The sequence below is a fragment of the Rhincodon typus genome, chromosome 18 (genome assembly GCF_021869965.1).
Source record: "Rhincodon typus isolate 14 chromosome 18, sRhiTyp1.1, whole genome shotgun sequence".
NCBI lineage: Eukaryota > Metazoa > Chordata > Chondrichthyes > Orectolobiformes > Rhincodontidae > Rhincodon > Rhincodon typus.
This window is the reverse complement of record NC_063349.1, coordinates 58,792,980-58,813,129: the sequence shown is the minus strand read 5'-3', so window position 1 is coordinate 58,813,129 and position 20,150 is coordinate 58,792,980. Positions and strand designations below refer to the sequence as shown.

Genomic DNA, 20,150 nt, shown 5'->3' with positions numbered 1-20,150 from the left:
TTTCCTCTGCATCTCTGGAACTTTTCGGAGGCCTATAGAAAACTCCCAACAGGGTGACCTCTCCTTTCCTGGTTCTAACCTCTTGTTCTGCACATACGTGTAAAAAGCTTTAGAGTTTTCCTTGATCCTATCCGCCAAGGTTTTCTCATGCCCCCTTATAGCTCTCCTAAGCCCTTTCTTCAGCTCCTTCCTGGCTAACTTGTATCCCTTTAGAGCCCTTTCCGTTCCTCTTTTCCTAAACCTTACATAAGCCTTCTTCTTCCTCTTAACCAGTCGTTCGACCTCTCTCGAGAACCATGGCTCCCTCACTCGACCGCATCTTTTCTGCCTGCTAGGGACAAACATATCGAGCACACACAGTATGCATTCCTTAAACAATCTCCACATTTCTATAGTGCTCTTCCCTGACAGCATCTGTTCCCATTTTATGTTACCCACTTCTTGCCTAACAGAATTATAATTACCCTTCCCCCAATTATAAACCTTACCCTGCTGTATGTACCTGTCCTTTTCCATGACTATTGTAAAAGTAACAGAGTTATGATCACTACCGCCAAAATCCTCTCCTACTAACAGGTCTAACACTTGGCCCGGTTCATTGCCAAGCACCAAATCCAAAGTGGCCTCTCCTCGTGTTGGTCTATCTACAATACTGTGTCAGGAATCCTTCCTGAACGCACGAGACAAAATCCGTTCCATCTAAACTATTACAACTAAAAAGTTTCCAATCAATATTTGGAAAGTTGAAGTCACCCATGACTACAGCCCTGTGACTTCTGCACCTTTCCAGTACATGCTTCCCAATCCGCTCCTCCACTTCTCTGCAACTATTAGGGGGTCTGTAAAAAAAATCCCCAGCAAAGTGACTGCTCCTTTCTTTTTTCCTGACCTCAACCCAAACTGACTCTGTAGACATATCATTCTCGAAATGCCTTTCAGTAGCTGCAAAAAAAAAAGGAAGGATAACTCAGGAGATATTATTAGAGATGTTGGAAATCATGAGGGTAAGAAAGCTAGCGTAAAGGCACTTTACCTGAATGCTCGTAGCATTCGTAACAAGGTTGATGAGTTAATGGCACAAATCATCGCGAATGAATATGATTTGGTAGCCATTACGGAGACATGGTTACAGGATGGTCACGACTGGGAGTTAAATATCCAAGGGTACCAGACTATTCGGAAGGACAGACAGGAAGGTAAGGGAGGTGGTGGAGCTCTGATATTCAAGGACGCCATCAGGGCGGTGCTGAGAGACGATATAGGTTCTATGGAGAATGAGGTTGAATCCATTTGGGTGGAAATTACAAATTCAAAGAGGAAAAAGTCACTGATAGGCATAGTCTATAGGCCACCAAATAATATCACATTGGGCCAGGCAATAAACAAAGAAATAACTAATGCCTGTAAAAATGGTACGGCAATTATCATGGGGGATTTTAACCTACATGTAGATTGGTCGAACCAGCTTGGTCAGGGTAGCCTTGAGGAGGAGTTCATTGAGTGTATCCGTGATAGTTTTCTTGAACAGTATGTAATGGAACCAACGAGGGAGCAAGCTATCCTAGATCTGGTCCTGTGTAATGAGACAGGAATAATTAATAACCTCATAGTTAGGGATCCTCTTGGAAGGAGTGATCACAGTATGGTTGAATTTAGAATACAGATGGAGAGTGTGAAGATAAAATCCAATACCAGGGTCCTGTGCTTGAACAAGGGGAACTACAATAGAATGAGGGAGGACTTGGCTAAAGTAGACTGGAAACAATGATTTTATGGTGGGACAGTTGACGAGCAGTGGAGGACTTTCAAAGCAATTTTTCAAAGTGCTTAGCAAAAGTATATTCCAGTGAAAAGGAAGGACAGTAAGAAAAGGGGTAATCTGCCATGGGTGTCTAAAGAAATAAGGGAGGCTATCAAATTGAAAGAGAAGGCATACAAAGTGGCCAAAAACAGCATGAAACTAGAAGATTGGGAAAACTTTAAAGGTCAACAGAAAGCCACAAAAAGAGCTATAAAGAAAAGTAAGATTAAACATGAGAAAAAAAACTAGCACAGAATATAAAGACAGATAGCAAAAGTTTCTATAAATATATAAAACAAAAAAGAGTGGCTAGAGTAAACATTGGCCCTTTAGAGCACGAGAAGGGGAATTTAGTTATGGGATATGATGAAATGGCCGAGGCATTGAACAGGTATTTTGTATCGGTCTTCACAGTGGAGGACACTAATAACATGCCAGTAATTGACAAAGAGACGAAGGTAGGTGAGGACCTGGAAACAATCATTATTACGGAAGAGGTAGTGTTGGGCAAGCTAATGGAGCTAAGGATTGATAAGTCTCCTGGCCCTGATGGAATGCATCCCAGGGTACTAAAAGAGATGGCAGGAGAAATAGCAAGTGCACTGGCGGTAATTTTCCCAAATTCGCTGGACTCTGGGGCAGTCCCAGCAGATTGGAAAACAGCAAATGTGACGCCACTGTTTAAAAAGGGAAGTAGACAAAAGATGGGGAATTATAGACCGGTTAGCTTAACCTCTGTAGTGGGGAAGATGCTTGAGTCTATTATCAAGGAAGAAATAGCAAGGCATCTTGATAGAAATTGTCTCGTTGGGCAGACGCAGCATTGGTCCATGAAGGGCAGGTCATGCTTGACAAATCTTTTCGAATTCTATGAAGACGTTATGAGCGAGGTGAACAATGGAGACCTAGTGGATGTGGTGTACCTAGACTTCCAAAAGGCCTTCGACAAGGTGCCGCACAAGAGGCTACTGCATAAGATAAGGATGCATGGCATTAAGGGTAAAGTATTAGCATGGATAGAGGATTGGTTGACTAACAGGAAGCAAAGAGTGGGGATAAATGAGTGCTATTCTAGCTGGCAGTCAGCGACTAGTGGTGTGCCTCAGGGATCGGTGTTGGGACCGCAATTATTTACAATTTATATAGATGATTTGGAGCTGGGGACCACGTGTAGGGTGTCAAAGTTTGCAGATGACACTAAGATGAGTGGCAGAGCAAAGTGTGCAGAGGACTGTGAAACTTTGCAGAGGAACATAGATACATTGAGTGAGTGGGCAAAGGTCTGGCAGATGGAATACAATGTAAATAAATGTGAAGTCATACATTTTGGTAGGAGGAATAGTAAAAAGGATTATTACTTGAATGGTAAAAAGTTGCAGCATGCTGCCATGCAGAGGGACCTGGGTGTCCTTGTGCATGAATCACAGAAGGTAGGTCTGCAGGTACAACAAGTAATTAGGAAGGCAAATGGAATTTTGTCCTTCATTGCTAAAGGGATTGAAATAAAAAGCAGAGAGGTTATGTTGCACCTGTACAAGGTGCTGGTGAGGCCACACCTAGAGTACTGTGTGCAGTTTTGGTCTCCTTACTTGAGAAAGGATGTATTGGCACTGGAGGGGGTGCAAAGGAGGTTCACTAGGTTGATTCCAGAGTTGAGGGGGTTGGCTTGTGAGGAGAGATTGAGTAGATTGGGATTATATTCATTGGAATTCAGAAGATTGAGGGGGGATCTTATAGAAACATATAAAATTATGAAGGGAGTAGGTAAGAAAGAAGTAGAGAGGATGTTTCCACTGGCAGGTGAAACTAGGACAAGAGGGCATAGCCTCAAGATTAGAGGGAGCAGATTTAGGACTGAATTGAGAAGGAACTTCTTCACCCAGAGGCTTGTTAATCTATGGAATTCCTTGCCCAGTGAAGTAGTTGATTCTACTTTTAAAGATAAGGTAGATTTTTTTTGAACAATAAAGGAATTAAGGGATATGGTGAGAACGCGGGTAAGTGGATCTGAGTCCACGAAAAGATCAGCCATGATCTTATTGAATGGCGGAGCAGGCTCGAAGGGCCGGACGGCCTACTCCTGCTCCTAGTTCTTATACTAGCCCTGATTAGCAATGCCACTCCCCCACCTCTTTTTCCACCCTCCCTATTTCTATTAAAGCATCTAAATCCCGGAACTTCCAACATCCATTCCTCTCCCCGAGTTACCCAAGTTTCTGTAATGGCCACAACATCATAGTTCCAAGTACTGACCCATGGTCCAAGTTCATCCGCCTTATTTCTGATACTTCTAGCATTGAAGTATACACACTTCAAACCATCTCGGTGTCCGCAATTACGCTCCATCGACCGTATTTCTTTATACACAACCTCACTCCCTGTTGTGTCTGTTGGAAGGCCGAATACCTCATCCTCTGAATTATAAATCCGGTTCCCCACCCCCTGCCAAACTAGTTTAAACCATCCCGTACAGCTCTAGCAAACCTCCCTCCCAGGATATTTGTGTCCTTCCGGTTCAGGTGCAACCCGTCCTTACTGTATACAGGTCCCACCTTCCCCAGAATGTGCTCCAATTATCCCCAAAGTGGAAGCCCTCCCTCCTACATCAGCCCTGTAGCCACGTGTTTAGCTGCACTCTCTCCCTATTTCTTACCTTGTTATCACGTGGCACTGGTAGTATTCCAGAGATAACTACCCTGTTTGTCCTGGACTTCAGCTTCCAACCTAACTCCCTGTACTCGTTTTTCACATTCTGTGTCCTTTTCCTACCTCTGTCATTGGTACCGATGTGTACCATGACTGCTGGCTGCTCACCCTCCCCCTTAAGGATCTTGAAGACACAATCCGAGACATCACGGGCCCTGGCACCCGGGAGGCAACATACCATCCGTTCATCTCGATCGCGTCCACAGAACCACCTGTCTGTGCCTCTTACTATTGAATCCCCCACTACAATTGCTCTCCTATTCTCCCCCCTTCCCTTCTGTGCCACAGGGTCAGGCTCAGTGCCAGAGACCTGCCCGCTATGGCCTTCCCCTGGTAGGTCGTCCCCCCAACACTATCCAAAACGGTATACTTATTATTGAGGGGAACGGCCACAGGGGATCCCTGCACTGTCTGCCTATTCCCTTTCCCCTTCCTGACAGTCACCCAGCTACCTTTTTCCTGTACCTTGGGTGTGAGCACCTCCCTGTAACTCCTCTCTATCACCCCCTCAGCCTCCCGAATGATCCGGAGTTCATCCAGCTCCAGTTCCCTAACGCAGTTTGTGAGGAGCTGGAGTTGGGTGCACTTTTCGCAGGTGAAGTCAGAGGGGACACCAGCAGTGACCCTTACCTCCCACATCCTGCAAGAGGAGCATGCAACTGCTCTAGCTTCCATTCCCTCTACTCTAGATTTCCAGAAGAATAGAAAAAAAGCCTTACCTTACCGAACCTCCACAAGTCTTTTTTGGTTAGAGGAGGAGGACGGGTGGGAGATCTACACGTGTAGTGTTTCGGGTTTAGCCAATGCCCGAATTTATCTGTTTCTTCCTGGCTCGCGTTCCTGCACACACCCGCCGCTGAAAACAAGAGGGCCGCTTGCTGCACGAGTTAAGTTTTTATACAGGGAGAAACAAAATCCGCCTTACCTTCCCGTCGGCACTCTGGCTCGCACTGCTGCCGCTGAAAACGAGGGAATTCAGGAGCGACTTGTCATAGTAACAGGTATTATCTAACTTTCTGCAATTGAAGGAGCATTTAACATTACTGCAGGACGTCCAATTGTCCAGGGAGGCAGAAGGCTATTTTTCAAGGTGACAGGAGACTTCATATACCATGTCCCCCCTGTCCTTGCTGTGGTGTGGATTGACTGCATTGCTGTGTATATTGTCCTGCAAAAATGCCATTCTAATAAACAGAGGGGACATTTTAAAAGGTGAATGTTCCAGTAAAAGCTTTGTTTGTAAACTAAAAGAGAAACTCTTCAAAACAAGTAACATTCAAGAAATTGAAGATGTAAAAGATATTGAAGTGGCATTCCTGAGAGAAATTATAGGAACAAATGTAACTATTTTGAGTGCAGACATAAAACAAAATTCACGTTAGACACTGGAGCAGGAGTTTCAGTACTTTTTGATACAAAATAAATTAAAGCAAGAATTCCCCTAGTCATCAAATATACAACTTCATGATCCAAGAGACATAAAACTCTAAGTTAAGGAATTGATGACAAAAACACTTCACTAAAAAGAAAGGAAGATTTAAGAAATTTTATAAATGATCCAGAATGAGGAAGGACAGATCTATTACTAACCTCCAAAACAGAAGAACTTTGGAGGCAAGTCCAGCCAAAACAATTCAGAACAGAATTTCCACAACTATTTAGAGGTCTTGGAAACTAAAATCAGTTTACCATGTCACATAGTGGCAACATTCCTAACCCTAACCCTAACCGTAACGCAAATCCTAACTTACTCCATCTACTCCTCATTACTCTATCAATCACCCTCCCTTCACTGCCCAGTCTCGCAACATCAACACAGGCTTCTTACAGGAAGATGCAGACATTTTTCTGAAAGTAGTCTGAAAATGTGCCTCAGCAAATCTTTATCCAACCCTATTTGAAAGTTGGTTTAGATCCATTCCGGATTCCTGTTAACCACATTCCCACAACCAAGTTCTTCTGCTAAGTTCAGGTTGTGTAAAGGTCTCAGTAGTACGAACCAGAATAAATTATTTTTGTTTTCAAAACAAGTCTCGTAAGATTGTGGTTCTACCGACAGCACATGGACTGCAGCAGTTCAGGAAGGCAGCTCCTGCCACCTTCTTAAGGGATGGGTAATAAGTGCTGGCTTAGCCACTGATGCCCATTGTCCCATGGGAGAATAAAAAGTGAATAGATGCATAAAATACTTATTTATTCCAGGAAGGTATTGCAGCACATCTGTGCAATGGTTCTGAAGCTGCAATAACTTTGACATTAAAAAATGTGTTGACCAATTGCAGGCTAAGTAGTTCAAGCTAAATCTAATATTTTTAATCCTGTTGGATAAACAAACACAAGATCGTTTCCTGTCTGAGCTGCAAGTACAGTTAGTTCATTCATCACCTAATGCGAGCTCCCCTCCTTCTGCAGTGTTTACAATGTCTGAGTTTCTTGTACATTTTTATTTCCGTGGAGAATGATCAAAATGAAACCAGTGTGTGGCAAGTTGAGAGTCTGATGATGAATTCCAAGTGGAAGATCCGGCAGATTTCAATCAAAAGTTTGAAGTTCGTGATGTTACAATCTCCTTTCCTCCTTATCACCCAGTGACACCAAATCAACATAGGCTTCTCTCAGGAAGGTGTGAACATTTTCCTGAAAGAATTCCCAAAACATAGAACAAGATTGAAAGCTTTGGCAGCTGCATGACGCCTTGTTTTGATAGAAGATTTTATTTGACACTTGACCTGCTGATTACGGGTATGAGTCATTCACACATTGCTGACCTAGACTATCACAACAAAACTTTTCTTTATTTTTCACATCTCTCCATGGTATTCCCCTCACTATCTCTTCCAGCCCTACAACCCTCAGAGAAGGGTCTAGACCCGAAACGTCAGCCTCTCTGCTCCTATGATGCTGCTTGGCCTGCTGTGTTCATCCAGCCCTGCACCTTGTTGTCTCGGATTCTCCAGCAGCTGCAGTTCCTACTATCTCTCACTCTACCTCTGGTGTCTTGCGCAATTCCAATTTTAATTGTTTTTAACCTCTAGAATTTCCTCCTGAACCTCCTACAGCTCTCCTATTTGATCACCTGCTGTAATACCTCCTTATGTGCCCAGGCTTAAATTTTGTTTGAAAATGATCCAGTGAAGCACTTTGAGAAGTTTTACTATATTAAAGGAACTATGTAAGTCCTACATTTCTTTCCACCCCCACTGGCAGAACATGAAAATTTAGAGAATCCAAACTTCATTTAATCATTATTCCATCTTCATCATTTTACACCACGAGATGTCAGCCCTGGCTCAGTCGACAGTTCCTTTGCCTCAAGTGAGAGGTGACAGGATCAAGTCCACAGCTCAGACTTCCAGCTGGATGTATGTGTGTGTAGTATTGACGGAGTGATGTACCTTTGTAAATACATTTTTCTGGTGGTACCCTATCTTTCTTCTCAGGTAAAACAGCCTGTGGTGCTATCTGGCCAACATTTATCCCTGAAACAACAACACCAAAGCACATTATCTGGCAAATATTACATTGTTGTTTGTGGGATCTTGCTGTGCACAAATTGACTAATTCTTACTTTACAGCACTGATTGCACGTTAAAAACTATTGCATTGGTTCTGAAGAGTTTGGGACAATGTGGGGCAATGAAATTGAAAGTATTCAGAGACGAGGTGCTCTGTATCATTCATCTTTTTTTCCCTCTCCTCCTGAACCTGTCTTGAACCCCAAACCCAGTGTTGAGAAAACATACAAACACCATCATAACACTGGTGGGGGGGAGCTAAGGTTGTGCTGGGGTTATCATGGGGACTGTTATCAATCTGAAAGCCCTCCCAGAGGTGAGGATATCAACAATGATACAGACAGCTGCAAAACCTCAATTCAATTCCAAAATTCAGTTCAGAGATGGAAAATCAGGAATTCCAAGCTAGTCTCAATAACGATGACCATGAAACTATCATCAATTGCTGTACAAACCCAGCTGGTAATAATGTCCTTTCGGGAGGGAAATCTACCGTCCTTCCCAGTCTGGTCTACGTGTAACTCCAGACCAACTGCAATTTGGTTAGCTCTTGACTGCCCTCTGCCCAGCAAGACATTTATTTGTCCCAGATTGTTAGTGAGAACATAAAGAGGAAACTTGGGATAACTGTGTCACAGACTAGTCAAACAACAGCCTGACATTGTCATACTCACAGAGTAATACCTTACAATGTCTTAGACACCACCATCTCCATCCCTGAATACGTCTTGTCCCACGGGCAGGACAGACCCAGCAGAGGTGGGAGCACAGTGGGATACAGTCAGGAGGGAATTGCCCTGGGATATTGAAAGCACAGTGGAGGTAGGCTCAAAAGTTAATGCCACCAACATATACTTATACAGTGCCATTAACATCCCTAAGGTGCTTCACAGGAGCAGAATAAAACAAAGACACTGAGTTGCCTGTGAGATATTAGGTCAAAAGGCCAAGGCTTGGAAAATGAGGGAGGTTTTAAGAAGTGTCTTAAAGGAGGAACGTAAAGTTGAGAGTGTGAGAGGATTCAAATATTTGGGGCGTGGACAACTGAGAACATGGCCCTCAATAGTGAATGAACCATAATTGAATTTGGAGAAGTGATTAGATGCATCCATAAAACTCACTCCCTGCCTGGCTCAGTGGTTAGCACTGCTGACTCACAGCACCAGAGACCCAGGTTCGATTCCACACGCAGGCGACTATCTGCGTGGAGTTTGCACATTCTCTCTTTGCCTGTACAGGGTTCCCTCTATGTTCTGTGGTTTCCTCCCACAATCACAAAGATATGCAGGTTAGGTGGATTGGCCATGGGAAATGCAGGTTTACAGGGATACGGTAAGGGGGGGGGGTGGATCACTCTTCAGATGGTCGGTGTGGATTTGATGGGCTGATTGGTCTGCTTTCACACTATAGCCATTCTAAGATTCTCCACCACTGATGCTCAGTAGTGTGTACCATGCAGTAATTCAGCAAAGCTCCTTAGACAGCACCTTCCAAACCTGTGATAACAAGGTGGAGAGCTGGATGAACACAGCAGGCCGAGCAGGAAAGCTGATGTTTCGGGTCTGGACCCTTGTTCAGAAAATCTTCTTCCAAGCCTGTGATCGCTTCCATCTAGAAGGACAAGGGCAGCGGATACATGGAAACACCACCACCTGCAAGTTCCCATCCTAGTCACTCACCATAAGACTATGATATAGGAGCTGAATTAGGTCATTTGGCCTATCTAGTCTGCTCTGCCATTTAATCATGGCTGATATGTTTGTCAACTCCATTCTCCTGCCTTCTCCCCAGAATCCTCGATTCCCCTTACTAATAAAGAACCTACCCATCTCTGTCTGAAACACTCTCAATGACTTGGCCTCCATAGCCCTCTGCAGCAATGATTTCCACAGATTCACCACCCTCTGGCTGAAGAAATTCCTCCTCAGTTCAGTTTTAAAAGGTGGTCTCCTCATTCAGAGGCTGTGCCTTCAGGTCTTAGTCTCTTCTACTAATGGAAACATCTTCTCCATGTCCATTTTATCCAGGCCTCACAGTATTCTATAAGTTTCAATCAGATCCCTCCTCAACCTTATAAATTCAACCACTCCTGATAAGACAAGTCCTTCATTCTCTTAAATCTCCTTTGAACCCCTCCAACATTAGTACGTCCTTCTTTAGAAACAGGGACCAAAACTGCTCACAATATTCCAAATGCAGTCTGACCAAAGCCTTATACAGCCTCAGCAGTACATCCCTGCTCTTGTATTCTAGTCTTCTTGAAATGAATGCATTTACCTCCCTGCTTCCTCAACACTACCTGTCTGTCCACCTCACTCCGGCCAGCTCCTCCCTCATATTTTTGTAGTTACCTTTACTCAATTGTAATACCATTACATCTTTTCCCAGCTTCTCTCCCTCAAACTGCAGAGTGAATTCTATCATATTCTGGTCACTGTTTCCACTGACTTGGAAATATATTGCCTTTTCTTCACTGTTGCTGGGTCAAAATCCTGGAATTGCCTCCCTAAGGGCATTGTGGGTCAACGTTCAGCACATGGAATGCAGCAGTTCAAGGCGGCAGCTCACCTCCACCTTCTCAAGGGGCAACTAGGGACAGGCAATAAATGCTGGCCCAGCCAGTGATGCCCATGTCCAATGAGTGAATGAATTAAATGAGCACAGATTTCACAGAGGGTTCTGGGGCTGGCGGAGATTCCAAAGATAGGGAGGGGCCTGGCCACAGAATGGTTTCAAAACAAGGAAGAGGATTTTGAAAATCAAGAAATGTCTAGACTGGGAGGCCAGTGGAGATGTTTCAGCTGAGAGTTGAGGGGTGGGGGGGGTCTTTAGCTGAAAGACCTGGGCAGAGGTTTGGATGACCTCAATTTTGTAGAAGGTAGAAATGTTGGAGAGCAGATAGGAGTGTATTAAAATATTTGACCCTCAAGATAACAAAGCACAAAGGAGGATTTCAGCAGCAGCTGAACTGAGAATGGGACAAAGTCTGGCAATGTTACAGAGGACAGAAAAGACCATCTTAGTGCAGGCGTGAACAAAGTTGGAAATTCATCTCGAGTTTGAGTGGGATGGAGTCATAGCTCAGGAATAGAGTGGACTAGAGAGAGACAGTGTGAACCAAAAACACTGATACTAGAACATAGAACAGTACAGCACAGTACAGGCCCTTTGGCCCACAATGTTGTGCCAACCTATTATCCTACTCTAAAATCAAACTACCCTATGTTTTACTATCCTCCATGTGCTTATCCAAGAGTCGTTTACAAGTCTCTAGTGTATCTGACTCCACTACCACTGCCGGTAGCGCATTCCACATGCCCACCACTCTGTGTGAAGAACCTACCTCTAACATCTCCCCTATACCTTCCTCCAATCACCTTAAAATTATGCCCCCTCGTAAGTCATTTCCGAAATGGGAAAACGTTTCTGACTATCTACTCTATCTATGCCTCTCATCATCTTGTACACTCTATTCTCTCTACCGTTTTCCAAATATTTCATTGGAGGAAATTTCTGCTCATCTAGTACTGGGTTTGGGAATAAGACATCCAATAGGAGAGGACTCAGAAATGATTTACCAGGATGTTGTTGGATATGGAAGGTTTGAGTTATAGATAACAGCTGGGACTTTTATCACTGGAGCGTAGGAGGTTGAAAGGTGGCCCGATAGAAGTTTATAAGATAATGAAAGATTTAGATAAAGTTAATTATAGCTGTCTTTTCCCTAAGATGGGGGATTTTAAGACTAGGGGCACATTAAGGTTAGAGGAGAGAGATTTAAAAAAGACACAAGAGGCAATTTTTTTTAAAAACACAGAGTGGGTTGCGCGTGGAATGAACTTCCAGAGGAAGTGGTGAATGTGGATACAATTACAATGTTTAAAAGACATTTGGATAAGTACATGAATAGGAAAGGTTTGGAGGGACATGGGCCAGGACCAGGCAGGTGGGACTAATTTATTTTGGAATTATGTTCAGCAGAGACTGGCTTAACTGAAGGGTCTCTTTCCATGTTGTATGACTCTATGACTTTAGTAGCCGTGGAGGAATTGGGGGAGGTACTGATGATGTTGAGCTGGAGATTGTCTGTGTACATACATAAACCTTTACTATGCCTCTGGATAGTGTCAACATGGGGAATCATGTAAATGAGAAATGGGAGGGACAAGAATAGATCCTCAGGTGGCAATGGTTTGTGGGAGCAAGAAGCGAAGGCACTGCAGAGATAAACATGGACTGAGAAAAGAATTGAAAAAGGAAAATATACAGAGCTATGGGAAAAGGAAGTGGGATTAAGAGCTGGCACCAGCACAACAGACTGAATAGCCTCTGCCTGTGCTGTTTCATTCTATGGTTCCATGAAAAACACAATAAAGCAAAATCAATTTGGCAATGAAGGGAATGTTATAAATTTCCTTTCCGACTCCGTTTAGTGAACAAAAATACTCCTGGAGTTCACTCACTGGCTGTAATTCATGGAAACCATAAACTACCTTTTGCAGCAGACAAACCCCACTCCAATCAGCAACTGGCCCAACCCTTGCTTGGAGAGACAGGGAGTCAGTGTCCATTTTATGAGCTGGAAATTACAGCACCATGCAAAATCCAGCAAAATGCCAAACCACCAGAACCAAACATCTCAACAGGCTGATTTATTCCTGGCTGCCTTGGAATTGCTACATTCTCAAAATTGCATCTTATGCAACCTCAAAAATGTCACATGCTCTAAAGCCAGTTTTCTAAAATACAACAAATACTTTCTTTGCTCCATGCTCCAAATGGACATTTCTTTCTGAAGTGCAGCTTAAAAGGCTGTTCAGTTCTGCAACACAAAGTTGTTTCCAGTCATTGGTAGAAAGCAAATGCTAATAGGATGTGAGCTCTCAAGTCTGCAAAAAGAAATTGTCCTTTCTACTTCGGATACTTCTGTATGATGCAAGAGAAGGAAGAAGAAAAGATTTGCATTTATATATCACCTTTCACAACTTCAAGATGTCATAAATCACTTCAAGGACAAAGACGCACTTTTGCATTGCAGTTATTGCTGTATTGTAGGAAACATGTCAGCCACTGTTTACACATTACAAACAGCAGAGAGATCATAACCATACAACCTGCTTTCTTCACTTTGTTTGAAGGTTGGATATTGATCAGAAGGCCCAAGGATAGTTCCCCTGCTCTGTTTCAAAATAGTGCCATGGGATCATTTACATCCACCAATAAAGCCAGTCAGGGCCTCAGTTTAATATCTTATTCAAAAGACAGCACCTCTGACAGAGCAGCACTGCCTCATTACTCAAGTGGACAGTCAGCCTGGATTAAGGGTCACTGTAATCAATCTTTGCTAATTAGTCCACAGTAGACCCAGATATAAAGTTCAGAAAACCCCCAATGGTGAAAGATGCTTGAAAGGACTTGAACACAGAATCCTCATGCCTGATTGATGAATAAAAAACTCCTTTAGATTATCGAGTTCTCACTTTCAGCAGGATAAGACTTATGGAAATTAATAATCATGAAACTATCCAAGTTTGCCATCAACACTTCTAACACCATTAGTCCCTAGAACTGGCAGCTTGGAATATACAAATTAATGCAAAAATGCTGAAGGTTCTGTCAATGAATTCATTTTCATCTAAAGGATGAAGCTAAGATGCCTCCAGACTACAGTGCCAAGACAATCAGTGATTGACAAACATTTTCATTGGGGTTTTGTAGGTCTTGCTTTAAAAAGCCAAGAGAGAGTTAACACTTTGTTGAATGAGGTGTAACTGGGTTTAAATGCTGTATTGCCTTCATGTTTATGGATAAACATCTAACTACACTAGAAAAGCTTCTACAAAATCATGGAATGTCAAATTTCTTTATTACTAAATAAAACATTTACACGTTTTGAATTTTTTCTGCAGTTGTTTATAATATTTTAGCTTCTACCAACATCCTGGGGTTACGATTGACCAGAAACTCAAATGAAATCACCACATTAACAGTGCCTACAAGAGCAGGCCAGAAGCTGGGAATACTGCGGCAAATAACTCACCTCCTGACTCCCCAGGGCCTGTCCCGCCAACTACAAGGTACAAGGCAGGAGTGTGATGGAATACTCCCCACTTGCCTGGATGGGTGCAGCTCCAACAACACTCATGAAGTTTGACACCATCCAGGACAAAGCAGCCTGCTTGACTGGAACCACGTCCACTCCCTCCACCACCGACGCTCAGTAGCGGCAGTGTGTATATGTACAGGATGCACTATTGAAATTCACCAAAGATCCTTAGGCAGCACCTTCCAAAAACACAACCACTTCCATCTAGAAGGACAACGGCAGTTGATCCACCTGCAAGTTCCCCTCCAAGCCACTGACCATCCTGACTTGGAAATATATCGCCGTTCCTTCAGTGTCGCTGGGTCAAAATCCTGGAATTCCCTCTTTAAAAACACTCTGGGTGCCCGTAGACACCAGGGATTGCATCAACTCAGAAAAGCAACTCATCATCACCTTCTGCAGATCATCCCTGGATAAATCCCTGGGCAATAATTGCTGGGTCAGCCAGTGGCGCCCACATCCTCTACATGAATTTTAAAAAATACCCAGCGATTTGGGTGTAAAATGTAGGTTTGCAGTGCAGTGTCAAGAGGCCAGAGATGGAGTCTTTCTTTCATCCTGTAGCTCATCTCAGCACTGACCAGAGATTAAAACACAGACCACCCTCCTTGTCCAACTATCAAAATAGGAGCTACCATTGTAAATCTCCTGTCACCACCATGCACCCATTGTTCCACTCCTTTCATTGAAAAGGGCAGTGTTGCATTTCTGGGGGTAGCATGTAATTTCTCTAAAATGTTCATGTTTTGAATCCTCTCACTTCCTTCCAGCTACTATTAAAATCTTTGCTTTCATGTGAAGAAATGCAATTACATCAGCAAAAATGTGCTTGAAAGCGAGAACTTGCACTAGACTGAAAGCATCATATCTATCACAAATGTTGCAGTTTTACAGAGAGTGGATATTGTAGTAGTGTAAGTAAAACACCGCGGTTAGATTGCACACGACAAGAATCAACTTGATTGAAATGAATAGCCACTGAACCTGTATTCTCCATATTATATGCGATCACTGTTGTACCGTTCAACTCTCAACATCATTCACTGCTAATTCAAACAATTAAACATTGCCAGTATATGAAGTCACAAATCTTATAAAAACAAATAGTTAACTTTGTTTGAAATAGAATGTCTTTTTTTCATGCCATAATACTATGTTGGTTATTTCACAATTAAAAATAGCTTCAGAATAAACACACAAACAACTTGCATCTCATTTGATAATCGCCAGAATAAAGTACGAAGTTGTAGGAAATAACTGACAATTGAATGCTTTAGAAATACAATAATACATTTTTGGAATATACTGAGATAATCTATAAAGAGAAAGGTTTTGTGCTTTTAAGCATTTCTGTGTTTGCTTATAATAATATTTGTAAAATATATGGAAGAGATAACATACAGCTGTCAATGCATTTTAATAATACATTTAAAACTCTCAGTAAATTGTGCCTCCATCTTGGCCTTATTAAATTTATAATTTAGTGGAAAAATTTAATAAATTTAACTTCCTCCTACTCAGAACAGCAGAAATATCCATCAAATAACTGTTACAGATTAGCTTCTGCACAAGTGCAACGTGCTAAATGAAATAATTATCAATAAAACATTAGTGTCTCAGACCTTGATCACACTGTCTATAAAGTACTATGCACTATTCCTGTCACCATCTTACAAAGGGGCATGGGATAGGGTCCAAAGAAGATTTACAATGATGACACTGAATTGTGAAATGATACCGGTCAAGAAAGAATCAATCAGCTGAGCCTTCTTTGTCTTGAAAAAGAGGAGACTGATGGTTAATCTGATAGAGGTTTTAAAAGAACAAAAGTCTTGCTGGAGTAGATGCAGAATGCTTCTAGGTGTGAAGAAGGAGAAGCTTAAAGCCATCAATAGAAAACAGTCACCAAGAAATCTAATATGGTACAGTCCCAAGTGTAGTGAAAATATGGGTCTCAGTACCACATGAGTATTTGAGATAAATAACATTGATGCATTTGAGGGAAGTTAGATACGAATAGTTGCAAGGGCAGAGGATGAAGGGAACAGTGCGTTGGCCTGAGATGGAGGAGGATGGGAGGAGGCTCGAGTGAAGCGTAACATTGAGTATGGACAGGAAGAACCAAAGAACCTGTTTCTCTGCTGGATATTTTGCATAAGTTTATGTAATTGTATAGAGAAATAAGCTTACATAAACATCTTACGCTGTCCTTATTGTAGAAAGAATAACTTAAATTGTCCTTTAAGAACCAGAAGACCCATTGTATAAAATGACAGATGGATAAATGAATAAATATCCCATAAGGAGACAACATTCCATTTCAGAAAACCAAAGGAATACTACATGCAAAATACAGACATTGCATAAAATGTGAATTTGCCTTACAGACAGGGGATTTATCAATCATTTGTGAAATGTGACATGATGCACTGGAAAACAGCTTGTCTGTATTGAATCATTGAATGTGAAAGATACTTACATAATATAGAATATGTTCCATAATAATTTGTATTTGGAAAATCCTGACACCATAACTGGACAATTGCTAAATGCAAATGTTAGCAAGTGTGCTTCTGGTCCTGTGACCCATTTACACAGTAGATTACTTAAAGAATAGGAACAAGAGTAGGCCACTCAATCCTGTTCCACCATTTAATAAGACCAGGACTGAATCAGAATTCCTACAATGGGGAAACAGGCCATTCAGGTCATTCAGTCCACACCAACCCTCTGAAGAGCATCCCACCCTGACTCACCCGTACCCTATCCCTGCATTTCCCACCCTGGGCACTATGAGCAATTTAGCATGGCCAATCCACATAACCTACATGTCTTTGGACTGTGCGAAGAAACTGGAGCACCTGGAGGAAAGCCATGCAGACACAGGGAGGACTTGCAAACTCCACACAGTCGCCCAAGGCTAGAATCGAACTCAGGTCCCTGGTGCTGTAAGGCAGCAATGCTAACCACTGTACCACCATGCCACAGCTTAAGATGTTAGGGTTCAGGTGCTTTAGGCAGGACAGAGGTGGAGGAAAGAGGGGAGAGGGAGTTGCATTTTTGATTAAGGGGAGTATCACAGCAGTAGTCAGAGATGAAATAACTGGGGGATCATCCAGTGAGGCTTTGTGGGTGGAGCTAAGAAATAAGGGGATGGTGACGTTATTGGGGTTGTACTATAGGCCCCCAAATAGTCAACAGGAATTAGAGGAACAAATATGCAGGGAGATTGCAGGGACTTGCAGGAGAAATAAGCTTGTCATAGTGGGGGATTTTAAATTTCCAAACATAGACTGGGACTGCCTTAGTGTTAAGGGCTTAGGTGGAGTGGAACTTGTACAATGTGTTCAGGAAAGTTTCCTCAAGCTGTATGTAGAGGGACCTACTTGGGAAGGGGCAAAATTCAACCTACTCTTGGGAAATAAGGCAGGACAGGTGACGGAGGTGACAGTGGGGGAGCACTTTGGGACCAGTGACCCAGGTTCTATTAATTTTAAAATAGCTACGATAAAAGACGAAACTGGTCCACAGGTTTAAGTTCTAAACTGGGGCAAGGCAAATTTTGACTGAATTAGACAGGAGCTTGTAGGGGTTGAACGGAGTAGTTTGTTTGCAGGCACAGGGACCTCTGGCAAGTGGAAGGCCTTTAAAAGTGTGAGAGCTAGACCTCAAAGTCTGTATGTTCCTGTGAAGGTGAAGGGTAAGGTTGGCAGGCTTAGGAAACCCTCAATGACGAGAGATGCTGAGGCTTTGACCAGAAAAGGAGGAGGCATGGCTCAGGAACAGGCAGCTGGGATCAAGGGAATCTCTGGAGGTATATAGGGGATACAGGAGTTTACTGAAGAAGGAGATCAGGAAGGCAAAAAGGGACCATAAGATCACTTTGGCTGTGATGATTAGGGTGAATACAAAGAGATTCTTTAAGTATATTAAAGGAAAAAGAATAACTAGAGAGAGAATAGGACCCATCAAGGACCAAAATGGGCACGTATGTATGGAACCGCAGGAGATGGGCAAGGTCCTTAATGAATATTTCTCCTCCGCGTTTACTGTGGAGAAAGATATGAAACTTGGGAAAGTTAGTGGTGATATCTTGGGGACAGTCCGTGTCACACTAGAGGTGTTGTAACTATTGGAATGTATGAAAGTGGATAAATTTCCTGGCCCTGACCAGATATATCCAAGAACCCTGCAAGATGCTAGAGAAGTAGTTGCAGGGACCCTGGAGGATATATCTGCATCATCGTTAACTATGGGTGAGGTCCCGGATAACTGGAGGGTAGCGAATGTTGCCCCCTTATACAAGGAGGACTGCAAAGGAAAACTTGGGAATTATAGACCAGTGAGCTTAACATCTGTGGTAGGTAAGTTACTTGAGAAGATTCTGAGGGATAAGATATACATGCATTTGGAAAGACAGGGTTTGATTAGGAGTAGTCAGCATGACTTTGTGTGTGGGAGATCATGCCTCTCAAATTTGTTAGAGTTCTTTGATGAAGTGGTCAGGAAGGTTGATGAGGGCAGGGTGGTAGCCATTGTCTATATGGATTTCAGTGAGGCCTTTGACAAGGTTCCACATGGTAGGCTGCTCTGGAAGGTTAGATCACATGGAATCCAGGAACAGCTGGCAAATCGGATACACAATTGGTTTAACGGTAGTAGGCAGAGAGTAATAGTGGAAGGATGCTTGTCTGACTGGAGGCCTTTGACTAGTGGTGCGCCTCAGGGGATCAGTGCTGGGCCCATTGCTGTTTGTTATCTATCTCGATTATTTGGATGAGAATGTACAGGGCATGATTAGTAAGTTTGTGGATGACAATAAAATAGGTGATATTGTGGACAGTGAGGAAGTTTATCAGAAATTGCAGCAGGATCTCGATCAGCTGGGGTTGTGCTCAGAAATGGCAAATGGAGTTTAATATAGATAAGTGTGAGGTGTTGCATTTTGGAAAGTCAAATCCAGGTAAGATTTACATGGTGAATGGTAGGGCCTTAAGGAGTGTAGTGGAACAGAGGGACCTTAGAGTTCAGGTGCACGGTTCACTGAAAGTGGAGTCACAGATAGACAGGGCAGTGAAGGCGACTTTTGGCACACTGGCCATCATCAGTCAGGGCAATAAGTATAGAAGTTGGGAAGTTATGCTGCAGTTGTACAGGACGTTGGTGAGGCAATACATGGAGTATTGTGTTCAATTTTAGTCACCTTGCTATATGAAGGATATTATTAAATTGGCAAGAGTGCAGAAGAAATTTACAAGGATGTTGCCAGGACTCAAGGGACTGAGTTATAGGGAGAGGCTAGACAAGCTGGGACCTTTTTCTTTAAAGCATAGGAGACGGAGGGGGGATCTTACAGAAATGTACAAGATCATGAAAGGCATGGATAGGGTGAATGCACTCAGTCTTTTTCCCAGGGTTGGGGAATCGAGGACTAGAGGGCATCAGTTTAAGGTAAGAGGGGAAAGAATACATGGGGAAAACACAGAGGGTGGTACGCGTATGGAATGAGCTGCCAGCAGAAGTGGTTGAGGCGGGTACATTAACAACATTTAAAAGGCATTTGGACAAATACATGGATAGGAAAGGTTTAGGAGGATATGGGCCAAGTGCAGGGAAATGGGGTTAGCGTGGATGGATATTTTGGTTGGCACAGACCAGTTTGGGCTGAAGGACCTCTCTCCGTGCTGTAGGACCGAGTGAAAACTGAACTAAATTCCACTTTCCCATACTATCCCCATATGCCCTGTTTCTTTTGTATACACAATTCCATTGACCTCTGCCTTGAATACATTCATTGTGAGCCTTCACAGGTGGGGAATTCCAAAGATGGGCAACCTAGGAGTGAAAACATTTCCCCACATCTTATCCTGACGTAGTGCACCCAGGTTTTAGACTACCCCATGGAACCAGCCTCTGAGATCTACCCTGTTAAACCATTTCAGAATCTTGTGTGTTCCAATAAGACCATGTCCCATTTGTCCTAAATCCACAAAGTATTGATACATTCCACTATGTAAACTAA

The 20,150-nt window shown here is 42.9% G+C and overlaps 1 protein-coding gene across 2 annotated transcripts in view; it reads right to left on the bottom strand.

The window, feature by feature from the left end:
- nap1l1 (nucleosome assembly protein 1-like 1) overlaps positions 1-20,150 on the bottom strand; it is a 164,022-nt gene that overhangs the window by 1,047 nt on the left and 142,825 nt on the right. The gene's annotated exons all lie outside the window — the stretch shown is intronic.